Raw genomic sequence first — 25675 nt, forward strand, 5'->3', positions numbered from 1 at the left:
TATAAAATCTCTGGATTAATAGCAGGTTGAAGACAGACTGATGAATATGATTTGAGTAAGAGGGGGCTATGATTCAACTATTGATAACATTTGTCCAACAGATGATGACCCTCTCATTTATCAAAGTAAGAGGGAGCTTTCTTTTAAGGGGTCAAGATGAAGGGCCCTAAGATTAAAAGGTTTGATAAGATGGAGAAGCTGCTAATTCAGACATAGTCATCTTATGAGGTCTCTATATGAAGACTTTGAGTGGATCCATGGATAAGCCCCATAAAGGATTGCTGCTTACTAACTTGTCTGAAATACATTGCTGAATGGTAAATGAAAAGTGCACATCTAAGTGCTATATCTCTTGGAATTCACATTACTTCATGAATAAATTAAAGTCTGAAATCTGGGATCACCATGAAGGCTGAAGTCAGCAAGTATGGTTTACTATGAGGCCACTCTATTGAAGAAGCTCTTCAGTGAGCCATTTGTGCACATACTGATTAACATTATTGTAGCTCCATCATTTCAGAATGAATGTATAGGTTCAAGGCTCTTGGTAAAATTTATCTTCCTTCAGAGAGGTTAGGAGTCATGAAAAGACCCTACTATGGCAGTCTCGGTTGAGCATTGAGCTCTGGGAGCTCTTGAAGACTTGGGGTACTTATTGAGCTATGAGCGACCATAGGGTGAGTGGTTCACCTTCCCCTGTGATAGATGACATGTGTAGTAGGGTGAGTGGTTCACCTTCCCCTGTGACAGATGACATGTGTGTAGTAGGGTGAGTGGTTCACCTGCCCCTACGATTGATGACACATGCGTGTAGGGTGAGATGTTCACCTTCCCCTACTTTTGATGACATATGCATAGGATGAGTGATTCACCTTCTCCTATGGCATATGAGTAGGATGAGTGTTTCACCTTCTCTTGTGAATACCCTAGTGAGAGATGCATTCAAGCATCTGCTCGTGGACATGTCGGTGGGACGTGGTTCATCCTTTCCCCACATGTAGGATGCTTATTCCCTACGATCAATAGTTGACATGTTAGTGGGATGTGGTTCATCCTTTCATCATAACATGCAATAAACCAGTAAAATAACAAGAATATAATCATAATTCGACTTACATGAGAGAGAGAGAGAGAGTATTTCCATTCATCAACTTCACATTAGAAAGAAGCTCCAATGACAATAACAAAAATCCAAACATCATAGTGCATTAAGAAATCTCCAAAAGTTTACCCAGCGAAAAGTGCGAAAATCTCACAAGAGATACTAATCCAATCCAAGTGATGATGATTAGAATGAGTCACCTCACTTCTATTTATACAATCACTGATGAGTTCGATCTACCTAATCAGGCCTATTTGAGGTGTTGATTTGGGGTAGCATCGGATGTGCTCTAGCCACGAAAATTGGTGGAGAGGCTAAGGCACATGATATCTCCAATACCCAGAAAGGGTTTGGGTAGATTCTAAACAATTTGTGAGATATTAAAATAATTAGTATTTTTAATGGAGTCCCTAAGCCTAAACTTAGGGAAAATAAAATATTAATGTGATTTAATATAAAACTGTGTTAGAATGGTCCAAAAGTCATGGATCAAACCAGATCTAATCTTAGCCGTTGATTCGGGACTTAATCTCAGCGGTTGATTTGTCAACGAGAAAAGTATAAGAGGAGGCTTAAGGGTCACTTGGAGAACACACCAAAAGATCAAGATTTCGACTTTCTGGGGCTGGGTTTGCTGAGAAAGTTGAGAGAGTGATCAAAGTTGCAGCTGAGGGGCAGTGAATACAGAAGCAGAGAGGCAAAGATAGCACCGGGAGGATCAGCGCAGTAGCCGGAGAGAGGGACGCAGAACCAGCCAAGGGTTCACGTAGAGCCAGGCAGGGCTCATGCAAAGGTAGCCAGGAGTTGCGCAATGCCTCAGAGGGCCAGCGTGGGTTACGCAGAGGGACAGAGGGTTGACGCAGTGCCTCCAGAGGCTGATGCAGGCCAAGCCAAAGTGACTTTGGGCTAACGCTGGGCCAGAGAGAGGCTGATGCAGTCCCTAGAGGCTGACGCTAAGGTTTCGTGGGGCAGATTGGAGCTGTGGAGTTGCCAGAGTGTTTATCCCGGGTTTCAGCTGGAATATTTGCTTATGAGTAGAGAGGTGCTACTGTCGAGATTTTTCTTTGTTGGGTGAGCCGGATTTGGCACCCAGATTGTATGTTGAAACTGCTTAATAAATCAAACCCTCAGATAGCTGCACTGGTTTTCTCGCATTGGGTTTTTCCGAGGACATTAGTCCAAAAACAATGGTGTCACTTGTGTGCTTGTTTCTATTTCCTTCAGTTGATGATCTGTAATGTGTTGAGCATGTACTTGTATTTATTTCCAGTATTTACATGGTAAATAGCTTGTTAATTAACAGAACAAGTAGTTAGGAATAAATCAGTAAAGTGCATGAAGGGTTTCTAACGTGTCAGAGTTAGAAATTCCAACATGAGACCCAAATAATAAAATAATATGCAATAATAACATCCCTTGGTGACAATCCCACCAAGATATCTCAATAACATAATAATAAGCCTCTCAAGAGGGTCAAATGATCAATAAAGTGAGTCGTTGGGCCTTTGAGGAGGCCTAATGAAGTCTAAAATGTGCCATGATGTTAGAATGAACCTTAAACATAGTGGACAAGGGGTTGGCCCCTTGTTTCCAAGCAAGTCCCTATGGTTCCCTCAAGTGGTTGTGAGGGGCACAAGGACATCCTCATGGGTCTCCAAGTGGATCGAAAATGCCTGTAAACCATCTGTAACGGCGAGGACGATGTCATAAACCCTCTGTGGTGCTCATTTGGATACCAGATCATCTGCCAAGTGTATGATGAAGGTGTGGAGTGGCTAGGCATGGTGAACTAGGTGCATCATCCTCATCCGAAAGGTGGAACACGGGCAATCAATGAGTGGTGCTGGGGATCGATGAAGTACTCTCTGTTATGGTGGAGGCCATGGCTCTCAATGCTCACCCTACAAGTGCCAATGTGGCCTTTTGGAGGGCCAAGACCCCATATATGGAGACCAAGCCCTAAATGTAGATCCACCTGCAATACTGGATAAGATCCAATGCGTTCCCTTGTCCTCCAATACAACAAATCATCAAAATAATCAAGTAAAAAAACTTACAAGTCAGGGAACCAATGGGGCACTTCATGGTGGCATGCCCTTCCATAGTGGGCTTTGGCACGTACAAGTGTCTCCAAACTCAAGAGGGGGTTAATTAATGACCCTATTGGGTGGTTTCAACTTTTAAAGGGTGTGACATGTCCATGGTACATCCTTCAAGTGGTAGATGGAAAATGATATAATAATGGAACAGAGTGGGGATTAGGGGAATCATCCAGACCACATGTCATGTTGCAAGGGTAGCTATAATAAGGGAAGCCCACACTTGGGTATATGAGTGTAGGAGGGAGCAAATCGTGGTACATGAGTTACCTCGGCCTTTGTTTTTCCACCCTTCTTTATGTGCCTTTTGCCTTTGATTGATTTTTCTTCGTCACTGCTCGGGGCTCCAGGGGATGGGAGCATGATGTGGATACCCCCTTGAGGTGGGGCAGTTCATCGCCCACTAGGGGTTGGGACAATCATGGGTTCCTTAATGATGGAGGGGGCTCATTTAGGGTCCATAGGAACTAGGGTGATGTCCATGGATAAGGGGTAGAGCTCATGTTTGGCTTTTGCCCACGTGCTAAATTTGTATGTCCCGATCATCTTTTGCATTTTGTGGTACATTTCCTGTTGAGAGCGGCCAAATTATGCTTTTTCTTTTCTTTTTAGCTACATCAACCTCTGGGCATCGTTCTAGGCTCGACCTAAGGTGTAGACAGGGGGAGGGGGAGGTTAACCCTATGTGGACTCAGTGGACACATGCGGATTTGGATGGAAAGGAGATGAATGGGGCTAAACTAAGTGGAAGGGAGTGATGTGTATGGTGTTGGGAAGCGACCACAACCAAAATTAGGATTTCCCAAGTAGTGCCAACCCTAAAGATAATGGCCAATAAAGAAGATCACACAGGATTAGAATGCAAGGCTAACCATGAAATTAGGCAGTGGAGGCAAGAGTACAAACCTAGCCCACTCTTTTTGCCAAATCCCCCCACCAATCCATGCCCCAAAGTGCCCATGAAAAGTAAAGAAAATTACTCAAATATACCAATGGAAAGCCATACCTTTAGGGTTGGGAGGCCCACCTTAAAACATATAATCATAACAAGTGGGTGAGTAACCACATGGTTGGCTCAGGTCGCAACGATAATGGCACATCGAGCTATCCAGTGGCTGAAAGGGGCTACTGGCTGCCAGTTGAGGACCATATAGGAGATTTTTTTCTTCTATATACACTACTCATAGGTAGTGGGTAACATTTGGCTCCAATTGGGACATGAGCTCTCGGAGAGGTGCATGAAGCTAATCGAACGGGAGGTCATGAGAACAACAACAATCTCTTGGTACCACATACCTGTTACCTGCACATATCAAAAACCAATCACACGAGGCAACATGTTTTTGTGGTGTCTTATGATCACCCATGCTTAGTATTAGGCCATAAAAATATCAATAAGAAAGTAAAATGCAAATTTAATCTAAATGCATCTAATCTATCATGAAAATATCATATAATGTTAGTTTTAATGACAAAATGAGCATGCAGTGCATCCTACCCTAACATGCATATTAAATCATGGAAGCACTAAGTGTAATCATAGAGCCAATTCATCCAGGACATCATTATAAAAATATTTTGCCCAATGATTACTTATGTAACAAATCCAAGAGTAAGGACAAAAACAATCATATGGAGGTTCACCAGGGCAGGAGGAGGGAAAATAGAATACCCATACATGGATGATCACGGGAGAAGAGGGAACAAAGGGATGTAATCTGGTCCATGAGATTCTCTCCTCTAACCAAAAGATAGAGATGTCAACAATTAGGCTCATAAACTTTTGATGGATTGCAACCTCAGGCATATCACTTCCATCATAGTCCTTACCATTTATGTCATGCTTTATGGCCTCCATAGGGTTATGATTAGTAGGAAAGGGAGATTGATGAGATGGAGAAACACAAGTAGGTTGCCCATGATGATCACACTTAGGAGGGATGGAGGATTCCTCATTGTTAGTGATAATGTAAGAAGGGTTGAGAGAAGTGTCCACACAAGATTCAACCACAACCCTAGGATTGTGAGGAAAGACAAGGGTCCTATTGATATCATCGTCATCAGTGTCATAGATAGGGTCCCTATCGAAATGCTTTCCGTGGACCTCCCATTTACCTTCTTCAATATGTAAGCAATCATTGATATCGATGTTTGAAAGGGCTATGGGATCACCTTCTCCAAGGTTTTCAAAGGGTAGATCATCAGAGATAGTATCCTTGGAAAAGGTAGGGTTAACCCTAGCTTCATTCTCTACATACTCATCCTCCCATACGACAATTTCGATATATCATTCTTGGCGACTCCATTAGAAGAACAATGCCCTAGTTCTTCATTGAACTTTAAATTCAATGCTTGTAGGGTGAAGCAAGCACTTCTCTAGGAATCTTTAAATTCACCCTGGCGACTCCTCAATAGATAAGATGCTCCTAGGTTTGTGATTATGCAACCATGAGTTATGACCACAGAGAGATCTCATGAACAACAGAATAAGGACATCTTGGTGGACCACTTTCTCCTTTGAAGCATGTGCATTAAATCTTTCTACATGATCAATTGCGGAGAGTGGATCACCATCAAACATGGACACCCCATGTACCATCCTTCCTGTGACATGATTAGGGTGCTCAGGGATGCTAGTGATGTCCAAAGCGGGAAAATCATCAAAGAAAGACATCTTATCGAGATATACATGTAAATTATGTAGGAGTCGCCAGGGTGAATTTAAAGATTCCTAGAGAAGTGCTTGCTTCACCCTACAAGCATTGAATTTAAAGTTCAATGAAGAACTAGGGCATTGTTCTTCTAATGGAGTCGCCAAGAATGATATATCGAAATTGTCGTATGGGGAAAAAGGCACACGTCTTGTGTCCTTGATAATGGTGCCAAAATGTTATTGCTCAAACTAACAAGGGTTCTAGGAGGGGATCCTATAGAGAAACTACTAGGTCAAGGGGCGACCATGGAGCGATAGCCCAGTGTGACCTCAGCTAAGGCTCCCTGCTCTTTACGGACTTTCACTGATGGGAGAAGACCCAGTATAAGAGGAATTACAATGATGAATGGATCAATGATCGGATAAGGAGTGATTCCTAAAGCCTATTCATAAGAGAGACTCAATTAAATAGCTTACTTGCTTGAGAAGCAAGGTGATGGGTTGTCTAAGAAGGGCTATAGGAGGATACCTTGGCCTAGGGTTGGAGGATATGCCTTGACAAGGGGCTTCCTAGACTTAAGGATCCTTATGGAGAAATGCATTCTATGTAGTCCTTGTGGAATTTGAGTTATAAAGTTGTGAGAGTGAACCCAGGGGGACTCAAACTAGGTCAAGGGTATGGAGTTGATCGACCAACTAATTTTCTTTTGAAATTTGAATGCAATGATCCAAGTGAAGACACTAACCCAAAATCAACCTAGGGAGAGAAATGATCCTCGAGCTAGGGCTTGTGATATCTCAGGATTCCACTGCCGGATTGTGCTCAAATTTGGAGGATCCCTTGACAAGACCCCAACGCAGTTGTGGACCAATTTTCAAGGTGTTTGGATGGCTACAAAAAAATTTCGTGTGATGCCCTTAGAGACCTTCTGGGGTTAGGCCCAGAATTGGGAAAAGTGAAGAAAAGAGAGGGAAATTTGACCATCAAATAGTGCCTTATTGCTTGGGCTTAATGGAGTCAAGATTCCTCAGGAATAAATTGGCAAGGGTCCAAAAATTGCAGAAGTCATTAAATTCTGGAGGTTTTTGAAAAAATCGGCAAAAACTCAACAAAATTAAAAAATTAAAATTTGTTTCATTTTTTAATTTTCTTTTTAGTATATAAAGTATCCACAACGTCAAATAAAAGAATTTCGACATAAATATGAAAAGAAAGCTAATATATAATATGTATAAGAAGTCTAGTGCTACATCACATCAAAATAGTGAATCAAGTCTTGAATCCTGAGTCCGGACTCAGTCTCAACTCTCAAGAGTCAAAATATCAACAAAAAATATAACAAATGTATATCATGATTCATCATCATGAGTCATCTAAATGTCATAAAGTGATCAGTCACTGAGGTCCTCTGCCCCTTCTATGGGAATAGGGAATGGATTCGCCTTTTCCTTTAGAGGAAGAAGGCCCCGCCCCTAGGGCTACAAATGAACTTTGTTGTCCTCTAGAAGCAAAAAAAGGAGGTGGTCTCTGTCCTCTACTGCTGCCCATCCTATATGGTGTCACCTCCTCCTCCTCATCCTCCTGAGAGAGAAATTAAAAGACATACCTGGCAACAACAAATCGACACCTTGAGTCTCTCACGTTGAGCAGTGGACAAATATCCAAATCCACACCAGAAAACTAGAAAATCTCCTCTTCTTGGGCAATGGAAAACACCTCCTCTCTCCATAGGGACGAATGGAAAAAAGAAGAGTGAAAACTGAGTGAAATTTTCAGCCCTTTCCCTCACTTATGTGCGGCCTTGACGAGCTTCATGATTTTTTCAATAGACTACTGATAAAATTGCATTTTTTTGATAAAATCTTAATTTTTTCATTTTCCAAAAAGTTGCCAAAAAATTGGCATAAAATCAGCAAGCTAAAAGAATCGAACTTTGCCGATTTTATCACGATTTTTTCCACACTGGTTTCAAGCACGTTGCAGTCGTGTTAAACATTTCGATACAGAAACACAACTGATACACAAGGGGGAGAGGCATGTTTCCATGGCTTTGCACATTCTCTAATGAAAGAACATGAGGTCACTAGGTCCCTTTCCTAAAGTTTGCCATAGTTGTCATTTGTCCTCATTAGGTTGGGTGCTTTCTTCAAGATGGATCTTTGACTGCGTCTCAAGGGTTTGCATGCCATCAATCCTTTTTTCCATCTTGGGAATTTTACCTGCAAAATCTAGTGGGTCTTGTGCAAAGCCTCACTAGGCAAATCTAGACCTTTGGCAATAAGAGTCGACCACCATTATTGCCTCAATGACCTTTCTCTAGATGTTTAGTGGTGAATAAAATCCCACAAGGGAGGTTTCCCTATATAGATCACCTAAATGATACTCAACAATAAAGGTTTAGGGGGATGCAAGGTCTAATGATCGGGATAAAGTACCAGTGGAGCCTAGAAGGCTAAGATAATATTTGCTAGGGCTCAATTACTCTATTCTTAGACCTCTTAGATAGATTAACACATTGTTATAAGTTAGGGTTTGAGAGATATTCAATTGTATGGCATGCAATGTCATATAACAACTAGAATAAATTGCCTTTCAAGCATAGGTCAATAAAATAACAAGGCTATCAATTATGCATGCAAGGTTTAGGTAGGTAAATGAGTTTTTATTGCTGGAATATGTGTAAAACAACAAATAAAGAGATGATGCCAACCCTAATTATAGGGTTTTACCATGCAATTAATGCTAGATTTTGCCTTTTTCCAATTATTAAATGTAATCCCTATTAAGAGGGCAATAACACATCAAGTAAAATTACTATTTAGCACAATTTCAAGAAAATCCCTAACCCTAACCCTAGATACCTAGAAATGAGACAAAAGATAGAGAAAAGGTTGATCAATGCTTACTAGACTAGTGCCTTGATCTAATTGGGCAATGGAGTCTTTTAGGTCAAATTTAATGAAGACGACTTTGATGAAGAGGGCGAGAGAGCAAGAGTCTCTTCTTCCAAACCCTAGCGACTTCCTTCAATGGGAGATTTTAAGTTCAAGAGATGCACATATTAGAGTTCTCTTAAAGGATTCAAGGAAAACATATTTACATACCATGAAAAATTAAGATTTCAAGATAAATATTACAATTTAATAATTTATATATGGCACACATAGAAACCCTAATTTGCATAAGATAACATGTAAAAATGGAAGAAGATAAACAATAATCTTACAGAATGTCACAAGAATCTCTTCAATCAATCCCAAAGAAAGTCTCCTCATGCAAACTTCATCCTCAATAGATAATTCATTCCATGAAATTACATTGCGTCCAAGTAGAAAAGACAACAATAGCTAGTGTGCTCTTCGAAAGGAAAAGTTTGATGGATGATGATGATAAATAAATGATTGAGACTCCCCTTTATTTATATGAGGATAACCATGTCTCAATTTTCTAATTTTATAAGCAAAAACCCTAAAACATGTTTACTTGAGCATTCAACTAGGTCAAAGGTCACAAACTAACCTTGAGATAGCTCTAAAACATAACAAAGTGCCAAAAATAACCCACACGTGGGAGAAAACTGATCTTCACCATGAAGTCATCCTTCACAAAGGAAAATAATGCATCAAGTGGGGCAATGGTCCAAGAGTGCTTCTCACTCCAATAAAACCTCAAATTGCATGTCTATATCTCCAAAAGGCACCTCCACCATGATGTCATCCAAAAGGAGGCCTATGTCACCCTTCCCATGCATGTAGGAGTGACATGGCACCATCTAGGGCAAGTGTTGGCATCAAAGAGGGATGTGCTATACCTTTCAAGTCATCTTAGTGACCATCATTCTCATATAGGCTTTGGAACAAGGCGTTGTTCATCAAATAGGGTCAAGGCCAACCTGGGGGCGTCTTGGGTCCATCTAGACACATCAAATAGTCCAACACCCAAAATCCACAAGCTCAACATTTCAGCCTCTGGAGGCACATCAAGAGATGTAAAAACATGTGGATGCTGCTCAAGGCCCAATATAATTGGGCCGCAAAGTCATGTTTGCTCTCAGAATGAGAAAAAGTACCCCTTGGAAGGTGTTGAAGAGGAGTCAAGCTATCCCTCAAGGGATCTCTGCTGCATGTGTGATAACACCTAAACAAAACCTCTTATGGTCAAGAGAGATCAACTTCATTAGGGACATAAAATATATAAAGCATCATAATGGATCATATCCAATGCTAGGGGCATAGAAATACTTCACACAAAATTCATCTTCAAATGTCTGACTAGATTGGGAGCCCATGCTTGCTTTATGTCTTTCCAATACCCCTTTAATATGTAGCAGTTTTCGCTCATCAGTGTTGGGACATTCAACTTTCAACAATTCCTTTACTTTAGGTGAGGCATTGAATGCTTGAGGAACTGGGTGATGGCTAATAAGGGGGGTAGAGCTCATGCTAGGATTTTATACACGCATTAAATAAGTCCCAACCATCTTTTGCGTTTTACATTTTCTTTCTAGTGTGGCTTTATATGCTTTTATCGTTCTTTCAGTTGCATCGACATCCGAGGACAAGTTTCTAGGCCCTGATTGAAGGATGTAGATATAGGGTGCCAATTCTAATGATGAACAACTATCAACCTAAATAATGGAGATGGAAAATCAGGAGATATGCAAAGTAGTAAGTATGGTTATCCTAGACGCGCTATATCAATCATTACCACCCCAGTAGTGTCATTCCTAAACCCTAAGGCCTTAGAGGAGGTCCCACTGGACTAGAGTCAAAGACTAACCCCCAAGTGAAGTGTGGGAACAAGGATACAATCGAAATTGGTCAATCATCCAGTTTGCCCTGTGATCCATATTAATATTTCCATTACATTAAATGAAAACACAATATTGCTAGAATGGTTAGAGTACTTGTTGCTAGATGACCCACCTTCCTTCAAGAACCATGCTAGGTGGGAGAGAGAGTTGACTGGAGAAATAGGTGGAGAACTCTGGCATAATAGGGAAAAATTTTCTCCCATGGGTTACCCACCTTTGGTGGGTAACAAGGCACTCATCAAATCAACTTTTAATTTCTTTAATTGACCCTTTTCTTGCTGGGTGTTCCATGTTCAATGCTACTTGATTTGCTCAACTTCTTTTATAACCTTGCCAATAAGTAACCTCAAATGTTGATGGCTAGGCTTGAGTAGCAAGGGTCACCTTAAACTTGAATGCCCTTTTTGGATTAGGTCTAGATCCTTTTAGGGCATTCCTCAGATAGAGCCTTTATATATTTGATCGTGCCTTCTTTACTTTGCCATGTGAAATGGAGATGTCCCTGCAAATCTGAAAATGCGGTAGCCACTAGTTTCCCTGAAATTGTTTTGACATATAGATTGGCAATTGTTAGTAGTTAATTCACTTCTGAATCTTCACTGCAACAGGAAATATTTTGCTGATGGAAAATTTTCCATTGACATCTGTTGTCAAGGTCCAAGATGCCTCTCTCTCACATTGCCTGAACAGAATAGAGTCAAATGTTTTCCTTAATCCAGATTCCAGAATCTGTTATTGCATTGTCATGGATAGTAAAAGATGGTGTTAAGGGACTTGATGTCAAGACTTGAAAGTAAATTGTGGGAAAATGTTGCTCTCTAGATTCTAGACATTGGTATAACCATCTCCATGCAAGCCTGTCAATTCCACCCATTTTTGCCATGAGGATCAACATTGACATCATTACATTTTCTTCTGCTATATAGTTATAACAACCACTGACACTAAACTATCAATCACTTTTTCATACCTCTTATTGGGTAGGTAGGCAATAGCATGGAGAAACTAGCTAGATATGGATAGTCCATCACGACAAGGTTACTGTATCCTTTGTTTAGCCAGACTTTGTATTTTGTCTGTGCTGTTCAAACTTCATATCACTGCTCACGTGAAACTTCTTGGTAAGATTTTACAACCCTTCATCTCTTTCACCATAAGTATCCAATGCCTTCCATGGTTCCTATATCATTTTGAAAAGGTTCTCCTTTTCCTGCTTGAAATCATTGGAAACAAGATCATGGAATATATCAGGTGGTACAATGCCTTAAAACTGCAATGGTGCCAATGCAGCCAGTGCACCTGTGGATATTGTTATAGGCCATTTTGTCGCATTTGGTCAATAGGCTTTCAAACGGGGCCAATTCACATCCTTCAACATATTGTCATCATACTTACACAAAGCCCTAAGCATGACTTTGTTGAATCCTTGAGTTTCTGCACTTGACTGCTGAGTTTCCAAGCTTTAAGGCCCAACAATTGACTACTGAGTAGACAATTTTCCTATATACGATGTTATGATTTCATGTATTTCAATACCATGTTGATCTATTGAATGAAGTGATTGGATTATGCTACATAGATGTCGTAGATCTTTGGCTTGTCTTGTTTGATTGTGCAGGTTCTAATTATAGCAATTGGAGCTAGGATTGGAGCATACAAGCTGAGGAAGGAGCGAAGCTTGTGACAGATTCTAGGTAGGCCTCATCCCATCATTCAATTACTTTAAGGAAGACATTATGCCCTTTGCTTTCTGTTGTTCTAGGTTAGTCCACCAGGCCTAGGGAAGACACTTTTGTCCGCAGTCATAGATTTCGTATAACAAATTGGCGACCATATTGGGGATCGATTCAATCCCTTGGTTGTTTTCTTTGCCTTTATAGTTTCACCTAGTCTTGATTAGACATAGGAAGACCTGTCATTGAGATTCCCTTGCATTTTTTGTGCCGAAACTTGAGATTCCTTGATCAACGCACCCTCTGGTCTGGAGACAATGTGTTTTAGTGCACCCTAACCTTCCTTGTACCTGTGTTGCAGTGCATCCCAAGCCTCTCTATGCCTGCGTTGTAGAGCACTGGTGCCCCTTATGTACCTGTGCTGATCCCTGTTTCATGCCAAAATTTTCCTTGTTTTGGGTTGCTCTCTGTCCAACCTTCTTCCAGCTGCTCTTCCTTGTGTCCCTGAGTGTCATGTGGTCACTCAGAAGACCTCATTTGGTTTGCTTTTGGTTTTGAGTGCCTTTGATAAATATTTGTTTAGATTTTCCTTTGTTCTTATCATTAGGTCATTAGCAAACTGATTTGTTTGATCATTGAGTGCTTGAATGAATTGGTGTTCTAGTCATCGTTCTGAAAAGTTTATTTTTATCAATGATTAGACATATATCTTAGTTTTCATCTGAAAATTAAGTGGAATCGAAAAGAAAAATCTTATGCATCATGTTGTAACTTTTTTTCACCATGTAAAATTTTCCATTTCCTTTATGTTGAAAAATAGAAAAAGAAATATAGAAAAGAAAATAGAAAAAGAAAAGAAAAATAGAAAAAGAAATAAAATGGGAAATAAAAAAATTATATAGATAAAAATAAAATAAAAATGAAATCCCAAAGTATAGGCGAGCTTGTTTAAATGCCACCACATTATATTTGTATTAATGTTTTAATCTTTATTATGTTAATTAATCAATGATTAATTAATATATTTTTAAATAAAGTAAATTGATTTGACGTTTTGTCGGCTTGTCATAAAGCCTGAGCAACAATCAAGGGTCGAGATCATCCCTACCCGGATCAACGGCGGGGGATGAACTTCGGACCCCCCCCTCGCGTTCTCGACGTTTAACCAAGGGGGGGGGGGTCTGAAAAGTTGTTTTGAAAATTCCTCCCTTGGCTACGTGGCCCCTCCATAGCCATTTCGAGCTCGCCCTCTCCAAAAACATAAACAACCTACCCCCCCGAAAACCACTCAATCATCAGCTCCACTCCTGCCGTCTCTTTCGAACCTCCTCACGCCTCGCCACTTGTCACTCCCTCATTCGTCCATACCACATTACTGTTACGATTAATAAATTCCCTCGCTCAACAACTAATTAACCATTACACTAATAAATCTTTCCCACCGACGTCTAGTGCATTAATTAGACGTGCCAAAAACGATTTATTTGCTCAATTCCTTTAAAACATTCTGCTGCCCTCCACGTTCTCTTTCTCCCATTCTCTTGTAGCAGCGTAGGTACTATTCGATTTTATCAACAGACAAGCATTTTCTACACCAACCATCACCAGTTCCCGGTAATCCGATATACTTGTTTACAAATTCATAGTTCAACTTGTTGTCGTCCAAAGTAAAGTCCAAATTAGTGGTAGAAAGCCCAATGTTGCCCCCTGTAGTGAATTTAGATGAATTCCCCTTGGTTGACAAGCAATACAAAATCTTTGAAACCCAGTGTGAGTTCGATCTTTATGAACTCCACAATTGGGCAAATCAGAAATTTTTAGATGATAGTGATGAATTCAATATATGGGACTCCTTCCTACTCCAATTTGTCTTTCCTCAGACCCATTCTTTCCTGGAATTTGTCCCCTGGTGTCATTTAAGGTATCTTCTCAGTCAGAGGGCCGTAATTGCCCAAAATAACGAAGTCTTATTTACTGTCACTCCTGAATCAATATGTCAAATCCTTCAAGTTTAACCTACAACCCCTCTGCATCCTTTCTCTGTAGATTCTCTCATGGAGATCTATCGGAAACTCACCTTCCCTTAAAGAGGCAAGATCTTTGAATCATTTTTATTTGAGAACTCTGAATTACCAAAAACTAATCCACCCCTACTCTTCCTTATTTCCAAAAATGTCCAGGCAAACAATCTCTATGGTTTCATGTCTATTACGTTACCCTAGCGATTAGTGGGTTGATAAAGTAATTCTAGCATTTTTATCAATGTTTTCAGCAGGTGATAAACCATCACTCATTTTCAATTACAGTCAATTTCTAGCAGAAAGCATTCATGATCAATCCTTGTGTATTTATTTCTATTCTTCCAAGTAGATAGATTCAAATTTCCACTACAAAAATTAGATGCACAGGGAAATCCTCAGTCAGTTATTCATTGGATTTCATTGGTAAGAAAGAACACAAAGGAGTATTCTTTCATTGATTATGTAAATCTATTTTTCCATACTACATTGTGTCTTCTTAGCAATGATATTATGCCCAAAATTTCAATTGAAATTAAAAGAATTCTTCACCTCTCTGAGCAATCTAAGATTGGAGACTGGTACCTCTATCAGAACTACAAAGAAATCAAAATCTATGGGTGTGAGCTACCTACTTATAGGTTGCCAAAATTTGTACCGATCAAAATTTTTACATTGGAGTATATTAGATAGATGATGAACATGGATGATTTATATTTTGTATCCAACAAGAAAAGTCTCATTTTAAACTAAAAACATAGATCAAACCATTTATTGTCAACACCAGAGCAGCAGCTAAGGAGGCAAATTTTCTGTTAAAGCAAATGAAGTTCAAATTGAGCTTCACCTGGTCTTATGATCCCTTGGGGATTATTTCTAAGTTAAGAGTTGAACAAAAGACTACACCTTATGCACATACACCCAGGCCAGAAATAGAACAGTATGAAAATCAAGAGGAGTGGCAGGAGAACACATTGCAAGAGGCAGAGGAACAAATTGATATTCAAACAGCTTCACAAACTCCAGTTCCTCAAGAGAAAGAGACTAAGAGGCCAAGAGAAAGTTTGTCTCCTTCAGTTTCAGAAATTCAAGAGACAGACTTCCAAGTGTTTAAAAGAAGAAAGAAAACTAATACTTAGGAGGAGCCTTTTCAAGGAGCAAGTTCACAGGAGTAGGCAACAATGGTGTTAACAAGTTCTCATACTTCTACCTTTCCAAGGATTGAGGAGATTTCCACAGATTCTCCTATATTATCTGTTTCTCAGGGTACAAAACAACAACACATTTTTTCTAGGTACAAAGAGATTAAAAGAATGAATGAAGCACTGAAGGCTACTACATATTCCAAATTCTGGAAATAGACTTCTACTACCCAGCACAGACTTCTGTTTGCACTTGATACCGAAAAGGGACAATTTCAGCTGGCTTTCTTGGAACTTTGTCTGTAGAGGTACAAAAAATTATAAGACATCAGTTTTTGCTTTTGACACCAAACAGATCCATGCCATTGATCAGATTGACCTGCATAAGCAGGTTTGAGAAATGATATATTCTACTTTGACTAGCTCAACTATGGCAACCTCCAAACTAGAAGCTTCACTCAATAACATTCATTCACAATTAAAGATGGAGAAAATGTCATCCTTGGCCAAATATACCAGAATTAAGTAATTGGAAGAATTGGTAATAAAATTAGGATATCATCCTAATAATGTTAAAGCAACTGAAGAAATGATCAAGAATAGGAATGTTGATATTCAAGCATTAAGGAAACAACTAAAGCTTCCTACCACAGAACACCCACAGGCCAAAGAAGTTGGTCAATTGGAGGTGGAAAGAGAAAACATGTTCAAAATGATAATTGAACAAAATATCCAGATACAAAAAATGGAGGCCGAAATGGAGACACTATGAAAAGAAAAAGAACAACCATTGGATGTTTCAACAACTATTCCACTAGCAACATCTATTACAGGTACTTCAGCAACATGGATTTCTACAACAACAACTGTTACAGTGGATACACAGTCCAGTGATGCAACAACAGATTTATCAAAAGCCATGGAAGCCACAAACCAGGAGATGCTACAAGAATAATCAAGGTGCTAAATTCCAAGGCAATAGAAGAGCTTGAAGAATATGGTATTGAAGACAGAACTGAAGCTGTCTTAGAGGTGAAAGGGGTACATACTAAGAGAAATTTGATGCTACAATTGGAGAATAAATGTCACAATTTAGAAGCCCAGATTAAGAAATTTCACAGAAAATTTAATTCATTACATATGAAAGGACTCCCAGCTCTGCAGGGTATAGGTGATAAATTAATTCCACTGGAAGAATATCAGCAAAGATTGCATGATATAGCAATAGACAAAGCCAAGTTTGCTAAAATCAAAGGAACCATCACTACAAAGGCTTTCATGGAAGGTCTTAGTTATGATTTATTAATTCAACATGAAGTCAAGCACCTGTGCATAGCTAAGCCTACTTTTGAGAAATACATAGAAGTAGATGAATCATACAGAAAATTATTGAATTTTTTTATTCCTGATGAAAAAAGATGGGACAAGTTGTGTAAACTCATCGAATGAGAGGCAACAGATTTTCAGCAGTAGAATACCAAGTTTTCAGGGACAAAACACATATTTCCAGGAACAAGAAATAGAACAACTTTATAGCTCTAGTCACCAGGAACAATCCTCGAATTTTGTGCAAGATGTCAAAACAATTCAGATTTCCTCTTTTTTCACTTCTATTTTTGTAATAAATCGAAATCAGCTTGGAAAAGATATTTTGTGATAAATTTTGTTTTTAAGTCTAGATATTTTGAGAAGAAACTCTATAAATACTTTGTAATTCGAAGTATGAAGGGTTGAACCCTTGTGATAAGCCATTGAGCATGATTGTAATTCTTTGAATTGTTTCTGAGATTAATAGAAGGATTCTGGACTCATTTTGAAGCAGTTTGTGTTTTCCTGAGAGTTTTTTTAGTTTCTTATTATGTTTTCGTCTTTATTTATTTCTACACATGCTTAAAGTTAATAGGAAATTTGGGTAAGATAAGGTTGAATATCAATCTTTCTGAAATCCCCTACGGAGTTATACTCAATTACAAAGATTAATTAACTGAAACTCTCTGTTTAAGTTAATTCCTCTATATAATTTAATTGTTGCTTCATGTTATCTTTAAACATGCTCTGTTTGGCTATAAAAGGATTTTATGCGCATCATCTATATATGACAAGTTAAATGCTCTATTTGAATGTTTAAGGAATCCTATATATCATCTTAAAATTCTACCTTTCATAAACATTTTAAAGCTTAATTCTGTTAATGGTGAAGAATCAACCCTTTTATTATATCAGAAATAATTAAGATTTGCATCAATTTGCATCCAAACCCAAATTAAAACAACATTGTAGATGCTTTGACACAGTTTCTTAGCTTAGAATTGTTTACAAAGGACAACATCAGATTGGCGCCGTTGCCGGGGAACAAAAATTTGAAGTTTCTTTTCCCTGGGACAATGATACAACTCTCTTCTTAAAGGTGAATAAGAAGTTAGCTGGTTAAAATCATTCGCTTGGCGACTCCATTATAGTAAATCTGGCTTCACGCAAGCACACTAGGTCTCATTCTGATTCTGAGCTTCAATCTCCATTATAAAATCCTGAAAGATTAGTAAGAATTGCCTCTTCTAGACACAGATTAGAAACCTCTTCTTCTACTCCTGCATCTCTTCCACCAAAAATTGTATCACAACCTGATCATTTTCAAACTAGACCTTCAATCAACTTTATTGGTTCATCAATCTGAATCAATTCACCTTACCATTCCTACTTCACAGGCAACTGATACAGAAACAAAATTAGGGTTTGAATTGCCTGATGTCAAACTAGGTGATTTTATTTCTTCTATGACACATACTTACTCATCTTCCTCTATCAAACCTGAGGAAGGTTTTACTTTTTATACCCGTCCTTTTGCTTTTGAAGGAGAACATTTAAGGTTTCCTTCTCAAAATATCCCAGTGTATGGAGGGGAACATTTAAGGCTATATAGAGAGGTCATATTTATTAACACAGTTTGTAAAGCAAACCAAGCTATCAATCACCAATTTTATGCTTTTGATCAAGATTTTGGATGCTTTACTTTAGCTGATAATGATCTTTCAAATTCTCATATCAACATTCAAGAAGTTGTTAATACCCCTCCAATTTTAAATACTGATATTTGGAAAATGTACTTTGATGGAGCATTTTCCAAAGATGGAGTTGGGGCTGGAATTGTACTCATTTCTCCTGATAAGAAAAACATAACTCAATCCTTTAAATTAGACTTTGATGTTACAAACAATGTAGCAGAATATGAAGCCTTACTTTTAGGATTGGAATTAGCTAAAAGCCTAAAGGTTCAAAATTTGATTGTATTTGGTGATTTAGAATTAATTGTAAAACAAATTAGAAACCTTTGTCAAACTAAACACCCTAGGCTTAGATCTTACATGAATGAAGTTTAGGATTTTGTAGAAAATTACTTTCAAGATTTTAATATCACATCAATCCCAAGAGGAAAACATTTATGCTGATGCCTTGGCAATTTTTGCCAGTTCTCTTAAAATTCCTGATCCTATGCAATTGCATTACCATATTGAAGTAAAATACAAGCCTTCCATTCCTGATAACCTTAAACACTGGTAGGTATTTGAAGATGATGAACATTAAAAAACTCCTTACAAGCAATAGATGAATTCTCAGTGTTGCATATTGAAGAGGAACAAATTGATGAAAGTAAATCAAATGAAGACAACCAGAACTTAAAGTTAGATCAAAAAATAACAAATCACAATATCATTCAATTATCTAATAATTACATTCCAAAAGGATTAGTTCCCCTTGAAAAACTCTTTGATCATAATGATGTTTCAAAAACCTCATTATTAAATTTACAACGATGTTCAGGATTGTAATATGGGATCTTCTGAAGAAATTAGAAATGTTAAAGTTTCAGCATCATTGCCTCAGGAAATTAAGACAAATATGTCAATCTTTTCAAACATTATAAAGACATATTTGCATGGTCATATGAAGAGTTGAAAACCTATGACACAAATATTATTCAACATAAAATTCCTCTCAAACTAGAAGCTAAACCTTTTCAGCAAAAGTTAAGAAGAATAAATCCAGTCTTGCTTCCAATTATTGAAAGAGAAATTAAAAAACTATTGGATGCAAAAATAATTGTTCCCTTAAGATATTCTGAATGGATAGCTAACCTAGTACCTGTCAGGAAGAAAAATGGTGAAATAAGACTGTGTGTCGACTTTAGAAATCTAAACAAACTGTCTTTAAAAGATAATTATCCATTACCAAAGATGGATCAATTACTTCAAAAAGTCTCAGGTTCAAGTAGAATTTCAATGTTAGATGGCTTTTCTGGATATAATCAGATTCTGGTTAGTCCAGAAGATAGAGAAAAGACAACATTTACAACTCCTTGGGGTACATTTATGTATGCTAGAATGCCATTTGGTCTAATCAATGTTGGAGCAACATTTCAAAGAGCAATGGATCTTGCATTTATTGGTAAGATAAATAAATTCATTGTCATTTATCTTGATGATTTAACTGTTTTCTTATCCTGATGAGAAACATTTGAAGCACTGGAGGAAAGTTTTTGAAAGGTGCAATAAATATGAGATTTCCCTTAGTCCTAAAAAATCACTATTTGCAATGAAAGAAGGAAAGCTATTGGGACACATAATCTCAAAGGATGGAGTTATTATTGATCCAAAAAGAGTCTCAGCAATTGAGGTAATTACTTTACCTAGAAATAAAAAAAAATTCAACCATTTCTAGAAAAAAATAATTTCTTGAGAAGATTTATACCTAATTACGTTGAGATAGTCAAAGATATTACTAATATTCTTAAAAAGGATCATGAAGTCAAATGGATAGTACATGCTAGATATTCTTTTCATCAGATCAAGAAGGCTATTTCAGAAGCCCCAGTACTAGCTAGTCCAGACTACTCAAAACCCTTTAGTATCTTTTCCTTTGCCTTTGACACCACCTTAGCCACTGTTTTACTACAAAGAAATGATGATGGATATGAGCTGTCCATTGCCTTTTTCAGCAAAGTGATAAGAGATGCTAAGTTAAGATATGACATCATAGAGAAGCAAGCATATGCCCTTGTCCAAGCCCTAAAAGCATTCATAATCTATGTCCTACATTCTCCTATTATTGCTTATGTTCCAAACTATGTAGTAAAAACAATTTTGACATAGCGTGATACAAATGGAAAAAGGGGAAGATGGATTGCAAAGATACTTGAATTTGATCTAGATATCAGACCTACCAAACTGGCAAAAGGAAAAGGTTTAGCTAAACTTTTGGCTGAATCAAATTGTAAGGTTCTTGGTATCAATACCATTTTATAGAGTTCAAATGAGAAGAATCCAGAAGAACTTTCTTCCAGTTCAAATGAAAAGAAGCGATAGGAACGTTCTTCCAGTTCAAATGAAAAGAAGCGACAGGAACGTTCTTCCAGTTCAGATCTTGTTCCTCTTCCTTTACACATTGATGAGAAATTCCTATTTTCAGATTGGTATAAAGACATTGAATTTTCTTCGAGATTTAAAGTACCCTCCTGAATTTACAAGGAATCAATCTAGATCTCTTAGAATTAAAGCCATAAAATATTGTATCATCAATGCTAATTTATATTGGAAGGATCCTCTCAATATCCTTTTATTATGTCTAACTGAAAGTGAAACAGATGGAGTTATTGAACAGTTTCATGAAGGCATTTGTGGAGGACATTATGCTTGGAAGGCAACTGCATACAAGATTCTGAGAGCAGGCTTCTATTGGCCTAAATTATTTGCACAAGTTGGAGCTAAAGTAAGAAGTTGTATTCCATGTCAAATATTTGCTGGTAAGCAGAGATTAGCAACATTACCCCTTGTTCCAGTTTTAGTTGAAGCACCCTTTTTACAATGGGGATTAGATTTCATAGGTGAAATAATTCCAGCATCAAGTAATCAACACAAATGGATTCTAACTGCTATAGACTATTTTACCAAGTGGGTAGAAGAAATTCCTATAAAGAATGCAACAAATACAGTAGTCATCAAATTCATTGAAGAGAACATATTGTCTAGATTTGGCTGTCCACAACAAATAGTTATAGATAATGCACAAGCTTTCAACAGTATTAAAATGATAGAATTTTGTTAGAAATACCAGATTTCATTACATCATTCTACACCCTATTACCCTCAAGGTAATGGATTAACAGAATCATCAAATAAAAGTCTGGTTAAGGTCATTAAGAAAGTATTGACAGATCATAAAAGGAGTTGGGATAGTCATCTCAAATATGCAGTTTGGGCAAACAAAGCATCACCCAAAAGATCTATAAGCAAGTCCCCTTTTCAACTTGTCTATGGAACTGAGACAATTTTTCCCACAACTAGCATTTCCAGTCATGAAATTTCTACAGGAACCATATGATGATTTTTCAAGAAGAATCAATCAGATCATTGAATTAAACCAAGAGAAGGATGAAGTTCAATTCAAACTTTGGCAATATCAGAATAAAATGAAAAGTTTATTTGACAGAAATGATAGAGAAAGAGACTTCAGACAAGGTGATCTAGTGTTAAGATGGGATACTAGAAGAGAGGAAAGAGACAAGCATGGCAAATTTTACAATTTGTGGTTGGGACCATTCAACATTCCAGAAGTAAAGGGTAACAATACTTTTATTTTGTAGAACCTGGAATGACAATATTCTTCATTGCCAGTCAATGGGAAATATCTCAAACATACATTCAGTACAAAAAATGCTTGCAACTATAGTTCATTGTAACTTTCCGGTTTCCCTTTAAGTTTCACTGTCAAGTGTGATTTTCACAACAAATACTCCATAGTCCGAGGATAAGGCACATGGATTTGCAAGTTCTCTGCATCCCACAAGGGGAAGCAGTTCCCAGATGGAGCCAATGTTGTAACTTTTCACCATGTAAAATAGAAAAAGAAATAAATTTGGAAATAAAAAAAAAATCTATATAAAAAAAATGAAATCCCAAAGTATAGGTGAGCTTGTTTAAATGCCGCCGCATTATATTTGTATTAATGTTCTAATCTTTATTATGTTAATTAATCGATGATCAATCAATATATTTTTAAATAAAGTAAATTGATTTGACGTGTTGTCGGCTTGTCATAAAGCCCAAGCAACAATCAAGGGCCGAGATCATCCTCGCCCAGATCAATGGCAGGGGATGAACTTCGGACCCCTCCCGCAATTTCGACGTTTAACCAAGGGGGGTCCGAAAAGTTGTTTTGAAAATTCCGCCCTTGGCTACGTGGCCCCTCCATAGCCATTTTGAGCTCCCCCTCTACAAAACCGTAAAAACCTACCCCCCCCCGAAAACCACTCAATCATCCGCTCCACTCCTGCCGTCGCTTTCGAACCTCCTCATGCCTTGCCACTTGTGACTCCCTCATTCGTCCATACCACATTATAGTTACGATCAGTGTTACTTGGGAGTGGGAGCGGAAGCGGGGAGCGGGAGCGAAAATGGGTGCGGGAGTGACATTTGCAAAAGCTCCTGGTTTGGGAGCGAATCCCTGAGCGTTATATATATATTTTATATTTTGATACATATATGTCAACAAAACATGTAGAATGATGAATTAGATATAGAAAACATAAAAAAAACATAGATTGAACCATATAACAACAATCATCTGGAAGTTATAATCTTTATCAACCACGTCCACAAGTTAGTAACATAGTAACATACAACATATTGAGTCTCATGATTCATCAATCTTAAAGTTTCAAGCTTTCAAAATTCAATATATAACATTTATCATCATTGATCACCAAAGTTGTACTTGTAAGCTAAGTGTAACCATTATAACAAATAATATCTAACATGAAATGAAATGTTATAAAATGAAATGAAATGAAACAACTTTCAACTTTCATGAAGCATCATATTCATAATTCATTACTAATGAGTTATAATTGCCAACTTCAAACTTAAATTGTCATATATTGTTTAGAAAAATATCATAATAAATATGAAAGAGTCAATAGTTATAAAAACTACTAGAAACTAGAAAAGACAAGTAAATCTATTATCTATTTCTTATGCTTAGGCCTCTTGCCACCACGAGAAATGTCTAATTTTTTAGTCTTGTTGGAAATTCAATATCATTGTCATTAATATCACCCTCTAAGCAATAATATCCAGAGGTGTCTTTGTCATTACCTCTGTATTTGTGTAGGGATCTTTGTCATTAATATCACCCTCTAAGCATTAACATAAGATAGAAAAAGCATAGCATGTCAAGTCAAGATTTTGTTTGAGCGATGCGTACATTTTTAGGAGGGTCATGATAGAGGAGTTTGACAACCAATGTCACTAACATCAAGGTACATACAGGGATTGGTGCTCTTGATTAAATACGAGTTCCATACCCTAATACATGACAAAATTCAATGGAAACATTGCAATCCCCCAATCCTAAAATCTTGAAAAACTGATAAGTCTGCTGGATTTTGAATGAAATCTAAAATTCTACTTTCTCCATATGAAATCCAATGAGGTCGGAACCACTCTCAAACATCCTGAGTCATTTCATGGTAATGTTAAAAATTTAAGTAAAAGGATGAAAATGAAGATTAAGGAGAATGTCACTTTTACTTTAAGAATTTAACATTACCATGAATCACATATCAATAGTAGGGCCATAGGCTTGATCATTAAGCTGCCCCACTCAAAACTTATTTGTTTCTTTGAAAAAAAATTGCATTTGGAACATTAATGCAATTTTTTTATCGCAAAAAAGGCTAAATGCTCCCGAAAAGGAAAGGAGCGCAAATTTTTTTAGGGAGCGTGCTCCCAACACGCTCCCAAGTCGCTCTCGCCCGGAGCGCGGATTGGGAGCGGGATCGAAGGGGGGGGGAGGGCGCTCCCCCGCAACACTGGTTACGATTAATAAATTCCCTCGCCCAACAACTAATTAACTATTACACTAATAAATCTTTCCCGCCAACATCTAGTGCATTAACTAGACGTGCCAAAAACGGTTAATTCACTCAATTCCTTTAAAACATTTTGCTGCCCTCCACATTCCCTTTCTCCCATTCTCTTGTAGCAGCGCATGTACTATTCATTTTTATCAGCAGACAAGCATTTCCTACACCAGTGATCACCGGTTCTCGGTAATCTGATATACTTGTTTACAAATTCATAGTTCAGCATGTTGTCGTCCAAAGGAAAGTCCAAATTAGTGGTAGAAAGCCCAATGTTGCCCCCTATAGTGAATTTAGACGAATTCCCCCTGGTTGACAAGCAATACAAAATCTTTGAAACCCAGTGAGTTCGATCTTTATGAACTCCACAACTGGGCAAATAAAAAAATTTTAGATGATAGTGATGAATTCAATATATGGGACTCCTCCCTACCCGAATTTGTCTTTCCTTAAACCTATTTTTTCCCGGAATTTGTCACCTGGTGTCATTTAAGGTATTTTCCCAGTCAGAGGGCGGTAATTGCCCAAAATAACGAAGTCTTATTTACTGTCACTCCTGAATCAATATGTCAAATCCTTCAAGTTAAATCTACAACCCCTCTGCATCCTTTCTCAGTAGAGTCTCTCATGGAGATCTATCAGAAACTCACATTCCCTTAAAGAGCTAAAATCATTGAATCATTTTTACCTGAGAACTCTGAATTACCAAGAACCAATCCACCCTACTCTTCCTCCATATTTCCATAAATGTCCAGGCAAGTAATCTCTATGGTTTCATGCCTATCAGGTTACCCTAGTGATTAGTGGGTTGATGAAGTAATTTTAAGCATTTTTATAAGTGTTTTCAGCAGGTGATAAACCATCACTCATTCTCAATTACAATCAATTTCTGGCAGAAAGCATTCATGATCAGTTTCTGAAGTTTTCTACTGAAGGTGCTTTTAAGCATCAATCAGTCCTTGTGTATTTATTTCTATTTTTCCAAGTAGATAGATTCAAATTTCCACTACAAAAATCAGATGCACAAGGAATCCTCAGTCAGTTATTCATTGGACTTCATTGGTAAGAAAGAACACAAAGGAGTATTCTTTCAGTTATTATATAAATTTGTTTGTACATACTACATTGTGTCTTCTTAGCAGTGATATTATACCCAAAATATCAATTGAAATGAAAAGAATTCTTCACCTCTCTGAGCAATCTAAGATTGGAGACTGGTACCTCTATCAAAACTACAAATAAATCAAAATCTATGGGTGT

General features: G+C 37.8%; 1 protein-coding gene across 3 annotated transcripts in view; it reads left to right on the top strand.

Annotated features, from left to right (window-relative positions):
* LOC149262699 (putative beta-D-xylosidase 6) overlaps nucleotides 1-25675 on the top strand; it is a 144461-nt gene that overhangs the window by 28609 nt on the left and 90177 nt on the right. The window lies entirely within an intron of this gene.

The sequence above is a fragment of the Pinus tabuliformis genome, chromosome 6 (assembly GCF_031772625.1).
Source record: "Pinus tabuliformis cultivar Carrire ecotype Pingquan chromosome 6, CPIR1, whole genome shotgun sequence".
NCBI classification, from domain to species: domain Eukaryota; kingdom Viridiplantae; phylum Streptophyta; class Pinopsida; order Pinales; family Pinaceae; genus Pinus; species Pinus tabuliformis.